This window comes from Meleagris gallopavo, chromosome 1 (genome assembly GCF_905368555.1).
Source record: "Meleagris gallopavo chromosome 1, MGAL_WU_HG_1.1, whole genome shotgun sequence".
Lineage (NCBI taxonomy): Eukaryota > Metazoa > Chordata > Aves > Galliformes > Phasianidae > Meleagris > Meleagris gallopavo.
In genome coordinates, this window is record NC_139404.1 from 36,805,135 (window position 1) to 36,823,088 (window position 17,954).

General features: G+C 36.4%; 1 long non-coding RNA gene across 1 annotated transcript; it reads right to left on the reverse strand.

Annotated features, from left to right (window-relative positions):
* Positions 1-398: 398 nt before the first annotated feature.
* Positions 399-13,547, reverse strand: LOC104910063 (uncharacterized). The gene is made up of 3 exons (XR_792757.4): positions 13,330-13,547; positions 11,110-11,279; positions 399-2,014 (listed from the first exon to the last, which is right to left on the reverse strand). It is a non-coding gene; the product is annotated as an uncharacterized LOC104910063 (long non-coding RNA).
* Positions 13,548-17,954: the final 4,407 nt, after the last annotated feature.

A 17,954-nucleotide genomic window follows, 5' to 3' on the forward strand; every position in this document is an offset into this window, starting at 1 on the left:
TAGGTATATTTTCCAAAGGAAAGCACAGGAAGGAATGGTACATGCCTGGGTTTCATTCTGACATTGTATCAGGGCTCAGCTGCAGTGTATATCTGTATCTGGCAGCTGCAAGATGCTACTTTCAATCTCATACAAGAATAGAAGAACCTTATTTCTAGGATGAGGTAGTGCAATTATTTTTCTCTACTGATAGTATAGGGCTTAGTAGCCCTAGAGAACCAGAGTTCTGAATAACAGGAGATACTTATCACTTTATTCAGCTAAATTGACATAGTAGACGCTGAATTGAAAGAGTCTTAACTGAAAGGGGTTTTTAGGAGTGCCTATCTTTAATAACCCAGATGTAGAATTTGTTAGTCTATTGACATCTTGCAGCTAGAATTTACTGGATCAGCAAATTTCTGATCCATCCTTAACCTGCTTACAAAAAATAAAACTTCATCAAATGCTATTAATTACAGAGAAATTATTATTAATTTGTGTTGCCGCTATACAAGTATACAGGTATAAATTTACCAAACCTTTGCCTGACTATTAAAGTCTTTGAAAAAAAAAAAAATTGGGGGGGGAAATTTCTAGAAGGACTTTTCTTGTAGAGTCACAGAACAAAATAATTGTTTAAAAAACACACAAAATACTTATTGAAATAAAAACGTTTATAAACTATGGAGATAATTAAATCATAAACGCCTTATTTTGCCTTTAGTATTTAAGAAGTGCGAGAAATTAATAGTCTCAGTGTATTTAAAGATATAAATGAAATAATTATTCAAATCAGTTACCATTCCACATCAATTGGGAACTCTTTGCAAGTATGAGAAAAGTAGGTATTTTACAAATTATTTTGGGGATTTGTAACACACTAGAAACAAGTTTTGAAATCAGAGATGTATTTTCCATCCACAAGTCCTTCTGCATTCATACAATCATAAATCATAAAATAGTTAGTTTGGAAGTCACATTAAAGACCACTTAGTTCCAACCCCCCTGCCATAGACAGGACTTCAGCCCACCAGCTCAGGTTGCCCAGGGCCCCATCCAGGCTGGTCTTGAACACCTCCAGGGATGGGGCACCCACAGCTTCTCTTGGCAGCTTGCACCAGTGCCTCACCACCCTCCTGGTAAAAAATTTTCCCCTAAAATCTAACTTAATTTCTTCTCTTTTTCTTCAAAATCTTTTTCCCTTGTCCAGTCACTATAAGATCATGTAAAGTCAGCCACTCTCCTACTTATAAGTTCCTTTTAAGTACTGGAAGGACACAATGAGATCTCCCCAGAGCCTTCCTTTCTCTACACTGAACAAGCCCAGCTCCCTCAGCCATTATTAGTAGAAGAGAAGCTTCAACTCTATGATCACTTTTGTGGCCCACCTCTAGAGACCCTCCAGCAGCTCCACATCATTACTGTGCTGGGAGCCCCAGGCCTGGATGCATTACTCTAGATGGGGCCTCACAACGGTAGAGTAGAAGGTGGACAATCACCTTCCTCTCCTTGCTGTCCACTCCTCTTTTGATGCAGCCCAGGATACTTTTGGCTTTCCAGGCTACAAGAGCACACTACTGTCTCATGTCACACTTTTCATTGGAAATTGATGTTCATTTATACTATGCAGCATTGAAATACATGTGTGTACATGTGTGTACATGAAGTACATCAAAGTCAGTAACACTCCAAAGGAAAATGTTTAGGATAGAAACAGGGCAATTTTAACATAGAGATAATGCTAGATGGAGAGCAACTAGAGGTGTTATTCCCAATAAATTATTCCCTGGAAATAGACTGGGAATTGCAAATATTTGCTTTTAGTTTTGGGTGTCATTGAAACTTTGCAGAAGTGAGACTGACCAACCATGAAATGAAACATCATTTATACCAAAGTATCACATTATCTGTAATAGTCAGTGATATATGCACTAAAGTCCTGCATATCTAGTCTTGATCCTTGAAGATCCATTTGAATTTTAACAGAGGAGGTCTCATACTTCTGCTGCTTCAGTGCTTGCCTTTTGTTACTCTGAAAAAAAAGAATGAACAGTCTTTTAGTTTCTTCTCTCTTCTTTTCCAACTCTTGACTATTATGTCAGACTTCCTCTCTCTTCCACTTTCCGCTCTCCCAAGCCTCTTTTTTCATAGAATACCATAAGCCATTCCTTAGCTTGAATACATATTCCCTAGATCACCAGAATAGACCTAAGATCCTACAAATGGTGTTGTCAGGCTTTGTTTCCCCTCTGAATCCCTGCAGGAGAGTCCTCTTCTGTTATTCAAATAAACAAACAAAAACCACAACAGTTTAAAAGTTTTTTTTTTAAAAAGCAGCACTTGATTGGCAAGGAAGAAGAATGAAATGCATTTGAATATAAAATCAAGATGTAGAAATTATTTCATTATACTGTTCCATGTTTAGCTTTATTAGGTTTTTCTTCTTCACATCAATCATCGATACAGTTATATCCCACATTAAATTTTTACTGTAGCAGTGATTTTACTCTGCTTGTGCATATAGTAACTCCAGTATTTCCTAAGACGGGAGAAGAAGCATACTTTTAAAGACTGCATGCTGAGGACTGCTCATCAATATCTTCACAGAAACACAGTACCAGCAGTAGGGTCTACATTTTGATATTATCATTTGATAATTGTCTCTACAGTAAAAAGTTCACAATGAAGTCGTCTAACAGGATAAATCTTGGGAACTTACCTATTTAGTAAGATTTTGTGGAGAAACACTTTCAAACAGGGAGCTTGATTTTTATGTAGTTTCTCTGCCTCATTTTGGCTTTCATTTTTTCCTACATAGCTTTCATATGTTATAAATCTGAATATGATAAGTTGGTTTTAACCTTTCAGGACCTACTTTTTATCATACTTTCTTGACTCTATTGGCATCAGTACAGCTGCTGTATACAGTTTCACTACCACCACTATTTATTTATATATATATATATATATATTTTTTTTTTTTCATAAATGACCTTATTTCTTCTTCTCCATGTTTTTCCACATACACTGTAGAAAATGTCTTGTTACGAATTCACTGAAAGCATGAATTCACTTGTGGATGCCCCACCCCTGGATGCATTCAAGGCCAGGCTGGTTGTGGCTCTGGGCAGCCTGGTCTAGTGGCTGGCAATTCTGCACATGGCAGGGGGGTTGAAACTAGAAGATCATTGTGGTTCTCTTCAATCCAGGCCATTCTATGATTCTATGATTCTGTGATTCTATGACTCTATGATTATCAGATATAAATAATTAAATCAATGGACCCGAAATTATGCACTTTAAAAAGTTCAGATGTTTTTTCTATTCAACAGTCAGAAAGCTACTGACTATGACTGAAAGTAGCTGCCTGCCACGTCATGTCTGGAAACTCATGAGGTAGTCTCTTATGTTAATGAAAGATGGCAAACAGAGATAATAGTTCAAAACAAAACCGACCAACAGCAACAGCAATAAAACTTCAGAAATAAACTCCAGGAAGAAAACTTAGGTTTCTTAAGTAGAACAGTATGCAGTAAATTTTTTAAGTCAGGAGAACTCTAGCAATGTGTACACAGCTTTTGGACTGGACAGGATCCTAGTGGGCCAGAACACAATGTCCTTTGCTGGAGTTAAGGTAAAATTGGAGCAATACCAGGATAGTAAAGCTAAGTCAACATTAGCAGAGAATCCACTGTGTAGTATATATCTGGGTATTTCTTATACATTACCTTTTTGAAAATGCAGTGACACTTTTACGTGACACAGAATAATTCAACATACATTACTCTGCCATCATAGACTCCCAGGTTGTCAGGACAGAGCAGTGTTCCTTCTAAGATCATATATTATTCATTCCTCTTTTAGTTATCATAAATGTTTTCACGCATTTCTGACATCGATAGGGAAAAGTTGCAATCTCAATAGAAGTATAGAACCCTGGAATCAGACTAAAACTTATGTGGCAGTTTAGATGCACGAAGCCTCATTCTAACAGATATACATTTTGTAGATGCTGGCAACCCGTTGCCTGATTAGGTTTCTCATGGTTACAACACACTGTTGTCCTATCTAGAAAGAGTTCAGAATTAGTTTCCTCTGTTTTATGATGCATCATAGTTTCTTTTAGATTTTGTTGCTGTACTTCCAATATACTTAAAGACTGATATTTATTAATTTGAACTTATTTTCCAGGTCGCCAGTTCAGTTGTCCAGTGCTGTAGTCCCAATTTACAACCAGACCACTGTTTCATTGTTTTTCAAATACTATTACTTTTATGTTTCTATTTCCGTCTCAACCTCCTGCAATGTGAAAGGAGCTTTTCTTCTGTGGTCATGTAATTTGTATCACTCAGCACGATGCTGTCACACTGAGCAAGCCCACTTCAATGTGATAAATGAAATACGTGTTTCCAGATTCTCAAATACTTAACATGATACATAGAATTAGATCATGTCAAATCAGATTAGATCAAGCTGACTCAAACCAGAGGACCACCTTTCTCCGAAGGAGGTGTAGAGGTCTTAAGTAATTAATTTGCCCAGAAACAAATCATTACTGCATTCATTCATATGAGGAGTAACATAGAAGATCTGAAGTCCAAATCAAGGAAATAGAAGCCTTGGCTTTCACTAGCACCTCTTACTGTAATCTTCTGCATCACCACCCCATTCATACAACCGTCAAAACATATATCTATCTTGAAGTTGGGGTACAGAATTCCTCCAAGACTGTCTATGCAAAAACTGGTCACTGGACAAAGGAGGAGTGGTTTCACAGTGCCTTATCATTTGAGATGTGCATGGGTGAAGCTTGCTGCCTTCTCATCTATAAACATAGGTATTTTTCAGAAGTACCCATAAGAATTCAAAGATGACTGCATCTGGGACAGAAAGGAATCATATTTAGAGTACTGGGAAAGAAAGAAAGAAAGAAAGAAAGAAAGAAAGAAATTGCCCAGATTAGCAACACTTCTGTCTCAGTATATCAAATGTGAACTGTTGAGACAGAAAAATCTGAGAACTACTGTGGAAAATCTGAAAGATTAATGTAGATGTGGAGAAGAACTCTGAAATGCAGAAATGAAAATGATAAATAAGTCTGGACTCTTCCATGTACAAAAGAGGAAGAATATCTAATGTATAAGGTTGTGTACAGAGAGTGTCTATTTTCCTCATTTAATCCATGGCAGGCATAAGTGGAGACCAAACAGCAGAGACAGTCCTCTTCTGAATTTCTTGCAAATGGATTTTTTTTTAGAAGAATTTAATAAGCTTTGCTGCAAGTAATTTCTTTCCAAGTAACTATTAAAAAATCTCTATATGTATTATGTTAAATATATAGGCCACCTCCAGATCAGCTGAAAACACCAAATTGTGCAAAAACTGCGTGCTATAAAGAGACAGTGAGTACAAGCATACAGTTTTATTTTGGCAGCAGAAGTTCTCAAGTCAAAATTATAAGTTCTGCAAAAAAATTATTTCAGTTAAAATATTAGGTTTTAGGTATTTGCAATTGGGTCTTGTCGTCTTCCTATGCCCTTAGATCCATCTCTCTCAACAGCTACACCTGTCCTAAGAAACATCCTCCTCAGCCATTACTACTTGCCTTCATGTTTATGCCTTCAAGCCCATGGAGCAATGGCACTGAACTAAAAATTTCTCCTGGCTGGGGAGGAGAATGAAGGAGTAAAGATAAGGGGAAATTTGACCACACACTTCATGGTTTAAGCCATGAATAAGGGATAAGGGAAAGCTGCCTCCAGGCAAAACTGAAATAGGAAAACTCAAAAAAACCTAGAACACAATCAGGAGGAAGCTGGTTAGAGAGGGTGTTTTAACAGCTGGTTCTGCTGAAGCAGGTTGGTAATAGATGTAAAATGGAAAAGAGTCCATGAGCACACATGAAACTAATGAAGCTGGAGGGAAAATGCTCTTATTTCTACTGTAGGGATGAGGTAATGAAATCTCATCTTCCAAGAATCAGGGATTAGACAGATGAGATCTTTAGCAAGGAAGCTGAAATGCAGTTGAATCATGAGCAGGAGTTTTGGTGGAGGTATAGCTGAGAGAATTCTGGTAGTCTTTGGGGCATGATTGGTGATACACATACATACAGAAGTAATGTGAAGGTAATGAAATCAAAGTTATGTCAGATGTCAGCTAGGTGACATTAGGAATGGATGTGATATGTGAACCAAAGATAATGGAGTTGAGGCTGAGTCTACGCTCTCATGCAAAAGGGTATACCACAAAAGTATATGGAAATTGAATCATTATGACCTTTCAGTGCGACATTATCTCATCTATTGTATTCTCATTTCTCATTATTACCAGAAAGTAGTAATTCTATTTTTCTCTAGTCTTTTGTAAATAATTACAAAGTTCTGGACTACAAATAGGATAGATTGCCTCTTCATAAAGTTTTCTTTGCCATATTTTTCCCTCCTAGTATGTCTGCGGGCCTTATTAATAGCTTTTAGCTCATTTACATTTAAATTTAAGTCACATTAGAATTCATGTATTCTATTGATATACTAATCTGTTTCTCAGTTTGTGTCAGTTTGGGCACTTGTTACATCCATGAATATTTTGTGTTCAAATTAAAACTATTTAAACATGACAATATTTTATGACATGTTTAACAAATTAATTGCAAAAGGTTAGAAATTTCATTGTGAACTGTTAAATGAATTTATCAATATCATTTTTGAAGTAGTTTTTTATAATCCACACTTCTTGTGCGTATATATATAGAAAAGGTAGTTAGAAAAATAAAGACAAAATCTGAAGCCAAGCTTCATTTACTGCAACAGCATCACGTGGTCTGTATTTCTGCAGTATCAGATGGATGAAAGAAGCTCAGTCAGTTTTTGTCCATTACTGGCTGTGTGCTATTCTAGCATGAGTAGAGTCAGCTGAAGAAACAAATGTGCTTTCACATTCCCTGGATTTAGATTGCAGGGAATCCTTCTCGGTTCCTGGCTACTGCAGCAGTAGAACTTGTGGTGTTCTAGTCAGACAAGGAATGGTCTGACTTAAACTGGTCACTTCAAATCTATGGTTGCTCTATGTTTTCTTCATGTGCTGCAGAACACAGTTAAATGGCTATGTTGCAGAAGGGTAATTTGCTCATACCTCCATGAAAAGAAGTGTTAAAGAGAATATTTAAGCAAGGAAAGCATTTTCCACTTTTTTGTCTTTATTTTTCTGTTTTTCCAACTCTACAGTGGTTGACCTTCCTTTGTTTTGAACAATATCTCTACTTTTCAGACTGGATCTCTCCTTGCTGTGTAGTACCTGACGTTCCTGGTGAGTTCTCTGTCCAGGATAGCCTGGAATCAATAGCTTTTCATTCCCCTTATTACATTTATTTCCATTATTCCAACAGGCAAATTGTTCAGTTTCTTTGGCCCTTGTTCCTTCTCTTCTATTCCAGCTTCAAGTCATTCAGCCCCTCATAACCAAAAGATGATCAAAGCTTAGGGCTCTGATGGACCCTAAGCATTTAAAAGACAAAAGTTACATAGCAAAGTGAAATTTTGGACTATCGAATAGGAAAAGAGGGAAATGGTGTTCAGAATAAAATAATAATTATTAACAAATATTTTTAAAAATCTTATGATTAACCTCAAACAGATCAGACTGTTCCTTACAAAGTGATTAAGTGTATTTGTGTACAAGTAGACAGATTATTTTATCAGATTCTGTGAGTGGTTTTTCATATACAGCTGCATCAGGAGAAAGTACAACAGAGCCTATAGAATCAGCCCTAGGTGGAGAGGAGGTTTACTTTCAGATTTGTTTCTGATCTTGATTTTTCTTGTTTGAAGGGTTCATTCATTCTCATTCTCTTTAAAATGCTTTGTCCAACAGTCTTGATCTGGTAAAGCATGAGGACAGGTTTGGGTGCAAGCACTTATTCCAGGAAGCCTTTCAGTAGCTGCACCAATATTGTGCAGCTGGAGAGGTTATCGTTCCTTTAACCAGTAAACTTTAAAGACTGACATTTTCACAAATATTGAACAGGAAGAGCTTGTCATTCCCTTTGTAATTTTCTTTTTATTTTTAGCCTCACTGAATCAAGTGACAGGGAGCAAACTGGAAAGGATGTTACAGTGGAGGAATATTTTAGAAACGTCAATAGACTATCAGTATAGCCTTAGAAAAAAAGCAGTGTATTACTTTTGTTCCATGTGCCTCATCTATCCCAATTATCATACAAAAACCTCAAACTTGGGGGAAAGGCTTTGTGACAAAAATCCTGAGATTTCTGCAGGTGGAAAGGGTCCTTGGGGTCAGGAAGCAACATCTGAGACTCAGCACACTCCATGAGTGCAGGAATTCAACAAGTAGAGAGTGAAAAAAATCCCATAGCTCTTCTTAACTGCTGCATGGTCATATGGAAGGGTTAATAATTAATTAATAGTTATAATAGTTATAAGCATGAACATTACTTATTACAGACAGCTACAAGTTTAACACATCGAGGTTATGAACTAGAGTGACAAGTAACCTAGCAGCCTGATGGGATTTGTAATATCTCTTTAAAGATTTATTGAAAGAGCTGCTCATAATTTATTAACTCTATATTCAGTTAAAAGTTAATTCTATCAAACTTCTGATAGAAAAACAATTTCTTTTTCTTTTTTTTTCTACTTACCCTGAAGAAAAGATTCTATTTAGGCAATACCTATAAAAATTAAAGCTCATTTTCTGTTTTGCCAAAGTAAAATACAGTATGACATTGACAAAATCTTCCTACTTTGAATGAAAGGATATTGTAACACCAGCTTCTGAAATGTGAGGGATTTTATACTCCAATGAGAGTGAGCTCTTAAGGAAAGCTGGGGGGATGAGCAGTCAGAAAGGCTGGAAAGGATAAGATGGAAGTCACTTCTTATATGGCACTAAGAGGCAGCACTGTTTCATTTCTGAAGTCCAGAAGAGCGTTCCTCGATCTTTGGATTTCACTCTGGAAAAGAGATGATGTGCACAGGGGGGGCACTTTCTTCACAAGATATTGTGCAAAAATATCTGTCTGTAAAATATCTGATTGTAAGCTGTTTTTCCTTCTGTTGGCTGATTCATTTTCCACCATTTCTGTTCAGCTGTCTGATAAAACAGTTAAGGCAGTTGAATAACATCAGTGTTAAGAAATACTTAGACACTTTTGGTGAGGCAAACATCACATTAAGAACTAACTTTAGCTCAGAGAGAAGGGAGATTCTTTCTATTTTAATTTGAATCTAATATCATCAGAGCATGCTGTACTTCACAAGAGTCTCTTGGGAAAAAAAGGCATATCCTACAAGCCTGCTAGACAAGTTTTTGCTCTTCTACTTGCACAAGATCTGGAAGAAAACAAATTGTTTTATTGCTAGTCAGCTCCTGACATTTAGTGTAGCTGCATATGACATTGCAGACATTTTCATATGCAGCTTATGAAAAGTGCTAAAAAGAGGAAAAATTTTACATACTGGGACAGGAGGAAGGTCAGATCTCACCTGCTGAATTGTTGTAGCTCAACAAATGGAGAGAAAGCCAAGGGAAAATGGAACAAAAAAGATTTCCTGTGACAGAAATACTAGACTCAAATAGATTTCTCAGTCCATTGATTAGTTGTGGCACCAAAAGTGTTACATTTTGAAAGAAACATGGAGTTTTATTATTCAGGGTTTTCTTAGAGCTAGGAGGTACCTTGCCTCTCTCCTGTCCTAATTATACTATAATTCAGCTAGTGTACTTGTTTTTGATATGTTCATGAAAAGTAAATTTACTCTACAATGTTATATTATTGAATGCTATTAATATTTAATTCAAGCAGGAAAAGATTGTTCTTATACTGAAAAAAAAAAAAAAAAAAAAAAGCAACGGTTTGGTGGCTGTTGCAGGAAGGTCTTAGTATCCTGAAGCCTTCAGTCAAAGCATGGTGTATGTGAGGCCAGCCATGTCTGTGTATCCACCAGTTGCTGCATGGAACTACAGCACAAAGCCCCAGTGTAGACGTAAGTGCCTCTTAGTGGGAACATTAACAAGTCCCAACCATATTAAAGGTGCAGTCTCCAATGCAGTGAAGTTCTATAGCTCCATAAAATGCCTGTGGTTCCTACTGGCATTGCCACTTGCAGGACAGAAAAGAGAAAATATTATGCTGTAAGAAAGTGAGACACAATCTCCACAGAGAAAGAGCAGAGGGCTGGAACCATGTATACTGAATATATGAGGTATTTGATTATGAATGTGTGGCAGAGGAAAGAAAAGCTGGAGCAGGGTAGAAGCGGAGCAGATGGAGTCAGAATCAGAACAGTTTCCTTGCACTGGCCTGGGGCAAGTAGGGAAAGTAAGGAGAGATGGAAATAGATTCCAGGCATCTGAGCTCAGTGTTGCCTCATCCCAAGCATCTAAATGTTACTTTATAGTCAAGGAAAAGTAATTCCAGAAGAACCTATGACCTATCTTTTACATCTTAGCATCAGATGCCTATCAGAAAAATAATGATATAATGCTCGTAAGAGTCCAGCGTGACTAGCTTCTGTGTAGACAATTGCCTTTTAGACTTTCATGTCTGGGATGTATTTTGACTGCACACAGAGCCACAATCCCAGAAATTCTTTAATGAGTAATGTAAATGACAATCCCATCATCTCTCTTTGAAGAGAGGGCCTCAGTGAGTCACATCTGATTAAGTCAGTCTGAGATTAGTGCTTTCCAGTATCCTCATATACTTTCATTGTTTAATGCAGCTTTTCAACACAGTTTTACAAATCCACTAAAACGCCTTGTATCTATGAAAAGCTGGAAAAAAAGTAAAGGTTAGTCCTATGATGAACAGATTTAGATACATATTACCTGTCTTTTCCTTCAGTCTTTCACATTCTGTTTTTCAGTGTGCAGGCAGAAAGCAAATATGTGCAATGTTTTTCAGCTCTTGTAGTGGAATGAAATGGGAATAAGCATGCAGTCTTTCTGCCTTGTAAATAATCATTACTTTTCTGCATCCTTTTAATCTTATAGTTACAACACCACCAAAACACTGTTATTTGTTTTGTTCATTATTCCACTCAGCTGTGACATATAACAAGTAAGTTTCAAATGGCATGTTACCACATTCCATCTGGGCTGATTTACCTTTAATTTTGTTGCAGCGGGAACAGTTGTGTATTGTTAGTAAGAAATGGATCAAAGTGTAACTCTGGTGCTTGGGAACCATAGGAGATTTGATCTCACACCGCTGAAGCCAATATGACTGCTTCCATGTACTTAAATCAGAACAGGAGTGGGCCTCTGGTCATCTGGGGCTTCAGTAGAAAGAGGAAATAGAATAAGGTTAATTAAACACAAGATAAATCACTGAACCAAAATACAAAGAAAGGTAGACAGGAAAGAGCCTAGAGAAACACAAATTGTGAGAACAGAATGAATATAAGTAAAATGAAAGTAAAATCGTGTTGGTTTTCTACTATCTTGGATTTAAAAAAAAAATACAGATGAAAAATACATACAAATTTATTACACATCTGAACAACTAACTATTTTCTTTTGAAAGTCTTTGGTGAGACGAAAGTAAAGCAGTGAATATAAAACCCTCAGGCATTCCTGTTTCTCAGCATATGATGTAAGTGGAGACATTGGAGTGCTAAAGGTTGAGGTCTGTCACATCCTTTCCTTTCCTTTCCTTTCCTTTCCTTTCCTTTCCTTTCCTTTCCTTTCCTTTCCTTTCCTTTCCTTTCCTTTCCTTTCCTTTCCTTTCCTTTCCTTTCCTTTCCTTTCCTTTCCTTTCCTTTCCTTTCCTTTCCTTTCCTTTCCTTTCCTTTCCTTGCCTTTCCTTGCCTTTCCTTGCCTTGCCTTGCCTTGCCTTGCCTTGCCTTGCCTTGCCTTGCCTTGCCTTTCCTTGCCTTGCCTTGCCTTGCCTTGCCTTGCCTTGCCTTGCCTTTCCTTGCCTTGCCTTGCCTTGCCTTGCCTTGCCTTGCCTTGCCTTGCCTTGCCTTGCCTTGCCCTGCCCTTGCCCTTGCCCTTGCCTCACCTCACCTCACCTCACCTCACTCTGCCTTGCCTCACCTCACCTTTGTCTGTCATCCTTCCTCTATTTCTCTCTGAGTTAAAAACAAACAAAGAAAAAATACTAATCCTGAGCCTAAAGTAAAATTAAGATTACTTAGACTTTCCATTAAATAATTTCAGAGATTCTATTTCTGGTGGATTTTCCTTTTTACGCGAGAAAAACTTCTTGGAAAATTTCTGGACAGTTTGCACCTTCAGAAAAAATAAGCTCCCTGGAGCTTCTGAGTAAAGACTGGAATAGATTAAACAAATGGAGGCAAGAGTTATGCTTTTATTCAGTAGATTTTATGCAAATGGATCATATAAAATGGCACAAACAGGGAATCATATCTTTCACTGTCATATGAACGTCCTGTTGCTCCTCATTCCCATATCTGAGCAAATACACATGTACATCCCTTCTCCTTCCACGCACACATATCATTCTGCCTAATAAGCTAGAGGCAGGTATATAGTAGGCCTGTATGCCTTCTACCTTAGGAGAACAATAGTTATACTGTCAAAAAGAGAGTTAAGTTCCCTAAGCTATATGAGATTTCCTTCCTAGAGTCATGGAGTCTGTCTGCACATTTGTCACACTTTTCTGATTAGTTTTCCCCTCTGCACTTTCCCATCAGTCTCCAGCTACCAATGAGACTGAAGACAAAGTTGTTCAGGTTCTACTCTGCTGGTTCCACTAACATGTCTATACTTCATAACCTAAGAAACAGCAGTCTGTATCAATACATTTTACGACCAACCGTGACAGAAGTACAATATGTGAGAATACATTGGCTGACAACAGAATAACAGAAAATAGGATTTGAAAAGAAATCAAGAAATGATCTAATCGCCAGAAAGACAGAAGCAGACAACTTCTTGCTAAGCTTTAGAAGGTCACCTAACTTGTTCTAGACATCATTCAATGGCAGGGACCTCAAAACTTCCCCAGAGATTTTTTTGCTATTTAAATATTCTCTGTGCTATAATGCATTTCCAAATCCCTAATCACTTTGCAAATTAAACCTATCACTTCTTATTCTAACTAAAGTGAAAATGACAAGACAGTTCATCATTATAATCTTGGAAACTAACCTACCATGTATTTGAAGTTTGCTGTCATGACTTCTTTACTCAACTAGATAACTCAGCTCCTTTAGATTTTCTTCAGAAATCATATTGTTTAGATCTCTGATCATTCTTGTTACTGATTAACTGAATCTTGTGTTAGAGTCCTCTCACGACATCCTTATCAAACTCAAATAAAAAGATTGTTACATGACTTAAAATGCAGGTATTTGTACTTACCAGCATGACATTGAGATTTTAGATGCACTCCACAATTCCTACATCTCCCAGATCTTTAGCCAGATGCTCTTCATTCTCTGTGCAGATGATTGTTCCTATCTAGTGTAAAACTTCATGTTTATCTTTACTGAATCACATCCATTTTCCCAGGCTACTCTTCCAATTTGTCAGAATTGTTTCAGATTCTAACCTTGTACTTCACTGTGCCTGCAGCTGTTCCCAACATGAAATGATTAACAAGTAAACAGCCTGTATTCTCTACTCCAATATCAAAGGTCATTATGTTAAAGTACTGAATCACACCAGTCTCAGAATAGACAAATTCCTACTTGCTTTTGTTGTACCATTGACAAAAATACCTAAAGAGTTCTTCCAACAAGATAAATGGAGAGTTAACAGTTGCCTTCTGTAACAGATGGTTGTCCCAGATATTCCTGAGAAGCCTCGCTTTCCTGACCTTCCAGACTGGATGAAACTGTAATAAAGCTTCCAGAAAGTATTTCTTTTCACACCCCACATGTCCATTAAATCACTGAATTTTTCAATCTATGGGTCCTCCCCAGCATTTATTCTAATTAGTGGTTTGGTTTGAAGATGGGAGTACAAATTCATAAATAACTGTTGATCACAGCAGGAGGTTATTTATTTATAAGTGTACTAAAAACAATAGCAGAAAAGAAGTTCTGAAGAACTTAGATGATCTCTTTTAACCTTCATGTTTAATATTTTCTGCCAGTATACTGCACATTTTGTCCCATTTTTTATCCATCTCTCCTCCTGATAGCGTAACTGTTCCCTTATGCTTGGAAAGTACAAATCCTCAGATGGGTGCTAGTAGAATATAATAATTAAAAATAATGTTAAAGTAAAGCTAAATGACAGATATGTATGGTTATTTCTGCCTGACATTTCAACGGATTTTAATATTTGATAAATATACCTAGTCCAATTCTTCATTGAGACAGTAACTTTCTTCATGTTCTATTTCACATGTTATTTGTACAAAGAAAGAAAGACAGAGAGTTCTGTCATCTAGAAAAGTAAAAAAATTAAAGATATCCACCACTGGAATTGAATTTCCTTTGTTGTCTTGTTTTTGATCAATTGTGTCATGAGCATGTCAGATTAAAAAAAAGCAGAATATTTCAGGCTTAGGTTTGTTTGGTTTTTGGTTTTCGTTTTTGTCAGGAGTCATTCCTTTAAAATATTTTTGTTTTGAGTTTGTTTCCATTTCACATATATATTCAAAAATAAAATCATAAATAACACTTCGTATCATAAAAACACTGTTATGTACAAAAGAAGAAATCAAATTGAAATGGATGTAACAGGCGTGAGATTTGGATCAGTACCTGTTTCATGTTCTCTACTTCCTGTAGTAAATCAGTCACCCCTGATAATAGGTAGGTAGAAGGCCACTGAAAATGAACATGCATTTGTAGTTTTAAGAAAATTCAGGTTATGTAGAAGCGTGAAGCAATGCAGATGAGTGACCAGTATAAATATAGCTGTTTTGTTGTTTTTTTCCCTTTGATCTCTCAGCCCCCACACCTACTGATAATTGCAGCAGTCACTTCATTGTGTATTGTTACCAATTACGTTGAATGCATTTCTCGGTAGAAAAGTATTTTTTCCTGTCTGCTTGTACAGCAGTTAATGCAATGTAATCAAGAACTAAAATCGAGGCTGCTGGGAACCAGAATTAGTAAAATAATATCAGTGATAATAGTATTTTCAACCGTTATGATTAGAAGTTCTACATATTGTTTAATCAAGGTGTAGAACTGAAGAAATTTGATGCCAAAGAAAGGTGCATATAATTAATGAGCCACGTTCAGTGATGAGTCAGAAATAGTTACACAGAATTTGGAAAATCTAGGAGAATTTGGGTTTCACAATCTTAATTAAAATATGTATCCACTTATTTCTTGCACACTGATGGTAAAGTACTTATTGTACTTATTCTTTTTCTTGGCCCTTTATGTTTTGCAAAAGAGCTTTGACTTCAGTTGTTAGTAGTTTTTATTATTTCCTGTCTGCGTCTCATTATTTCTGTGGAGATAAAAATAAGCTTGCTAAAAAAAAAGAAGGTAGATGAGTGCAAGATTGTAAAATAAATCTCATTTCCTTCCTGTATGTTGATTGACTGATTTTAAGATTCTCATTCAGTAGATAATGTGATGTACACTGTCTCTTGGGATAGGAAAGTTGTTATCTTTCTGGATTTCCATGAAGCTGGACAGTCCACAAATTCTGACTGCTAAATTGTGACACTGAATGAGCTGAAGGCTCAAACTTCCAAACTCAGGCCGGAGAATAAGACAACTCTCTTGCATCACAAAAATGCCAGGCCTTATACCAGTTTGAAAACCATGATGATAGCTGAACTGTCCTAGCACAGCCACTGTATAGTCTGGATTTGGTGTCTTCTGACTTCTGCTTGGGCTTATTAAAAATGGACTGCATGGGCAACATTTTTCCTAGCAATTCTGTCATCTTAGCAGCTGTGAAACTGTGGGTCAACCCCTCTGGTGAAGATTTTTATGAATGCAGCATGTAGACTTTTGTTTATCTCTGGGTAAAATGCATAGTTAATGGTGTCCACTATGTTAAAAAATAATGTTGTGTAGCTGCCAATATTCTCTATCAAATAGTGTCATTGTGCTCATTGTATGTGTTTTAGGTCCCGTGGAAATAAATAGAAGGCATTACTTTCAGAGTAACGTACGTGCATCTTCTAAGTATGGCCAGAGAGGATGCATGTTTCATCATTAAAAGATTAGATATCATATATCTGTCCCCATATTTTAAAAACTTTTGCGTTATAATCATGATTCTCAGTAAAAGAAGGCTGTCTATGTGGGTCCTACTTAGATTTCCAAAGCTTCTAGGGTATAAAAGCAGAGACAATTTTTTTTTCCAAGAATTAATGTTATCCTTCTGTGACAGTTAAGTCAGTCAATACAAGAGTAACCTTGTGGTATAATGTGTAAGACCAGAAGGTACAATAACCTTTTGTAGAAATTATAGCATTTTGTGTTGATTGGTCTTCCATATGACAGCTCTTTGTTTGCAGTGTGTGATCTCTTCTATGTTGTTTTTGAAGAGCTATTGTATAACATGCCTTTCAGTTCACAAAGGAGGGGATGGCATATGCCACAGGGAAGTGCAAATCTCTCTCAGATTTTATAAAAGCAATTTCATTACTGTTATGTGCTTTCCTACACAGTTTTCAATTTTCGAAACAGGAAAAACTGCCCCTTTTTTTTCTCAGCCAAGCAGTCTAAAATTTCAGTAGTTGCTAAAAAATTCCTCAAGCTGAATATGTTGGGAAATATTCATTTTTTCATTTTCTTTTTAAAATTCAAGGTAAAAGTTTTTAATAATTCCTGAGAATTGCTACTTACATTTGCCAAGTTTTAGACTCTTTGATGGAAGTGTTAGCATACTGTATTCTCTTTCATAAAATGGGAAATGTTATTGGCACTGCTTTATATATATCAGGGTTAAAAATACTATATTTATGTCTAATTGCAATTCATTCACCAGCTTCCAGATGATATGTGCCCTGGGAATGTAAGAACTCCACATGATGTCCCTGATTTTTATATTTACACTTGAATATCGGGAGTAGCTGAAAAAATGTTAAATCACATGTGCTGTAATAAAAAAAAAATAAAATAAAATAAAAAAACCACTTCCTGTTGCCTGCATAGCTGCAGGGGTAATCTCAGAAAAATGCATTTTTTCACTTTTTTTTTTTTTCCCAAATATATAGCATAAACTATATCTTAACAAATATCTTCTAAATCTTGTTTTGTGGGGCACTTTTTTTCCCCCCTGAAGAAAAGTGAAATGTACTCATTGTCTAAAATGTCAAGCTGAATCTCAATCTTCCATAACAGATGATGAGCCACTGCCAATTGGTCCTGAATATCTCAAGACCAGATGTTTATGCAGAAGGAAAGTTTAGAAGAAATGTTTATCATGAAGACTGGTGTCCGTGCTCTAATTTGAGTTAAAGATTCATTCATAACCCTTTTTTTCTAATTTCATTGATTGGAAAACAAGAGATTTTGGAGCTTAGAATTCAAAAGTTTTTTCTTCTTAGAATCCAGGATGTTGTTTTTGGATAATTTGATCTGTTTTCATATGCCTTAAACACTAGTTTAACATTGAATTAATACAGATAATGAGGAAAAATAAATAAATCTTTGTCAGTACATAAGAAGTTGATTTTCTAGCACATTTATTTCTAGTATATGCATTGAATAGAGCTATGAACTTAATTTAGATACGTAAGTCCTAGTGGCTTCATTAAGATTAGAATTTAACAATATATGTAAGTTACTGAAAGTCATCAGACATCCTCTGTGTATAGTACAAGAAATCAGAAATTAATACCTTCATATGGAAAAAGGGAGAAATGCATTGTAGAAACACAGTTAAATTTAGAAATGCACATGCTTTTACCAAAACAGATGACAAATCACTGGACAAAACTACACTTGGGAAAGGATGGCTTCTCTTCTGAATGGATCAGGAATGGATGCATTTGTAGAAACTACTTTTGTAATGCAATGTAATTTCAACTTACTGAGATCAGAGCAGAGGTAGCTGGATTC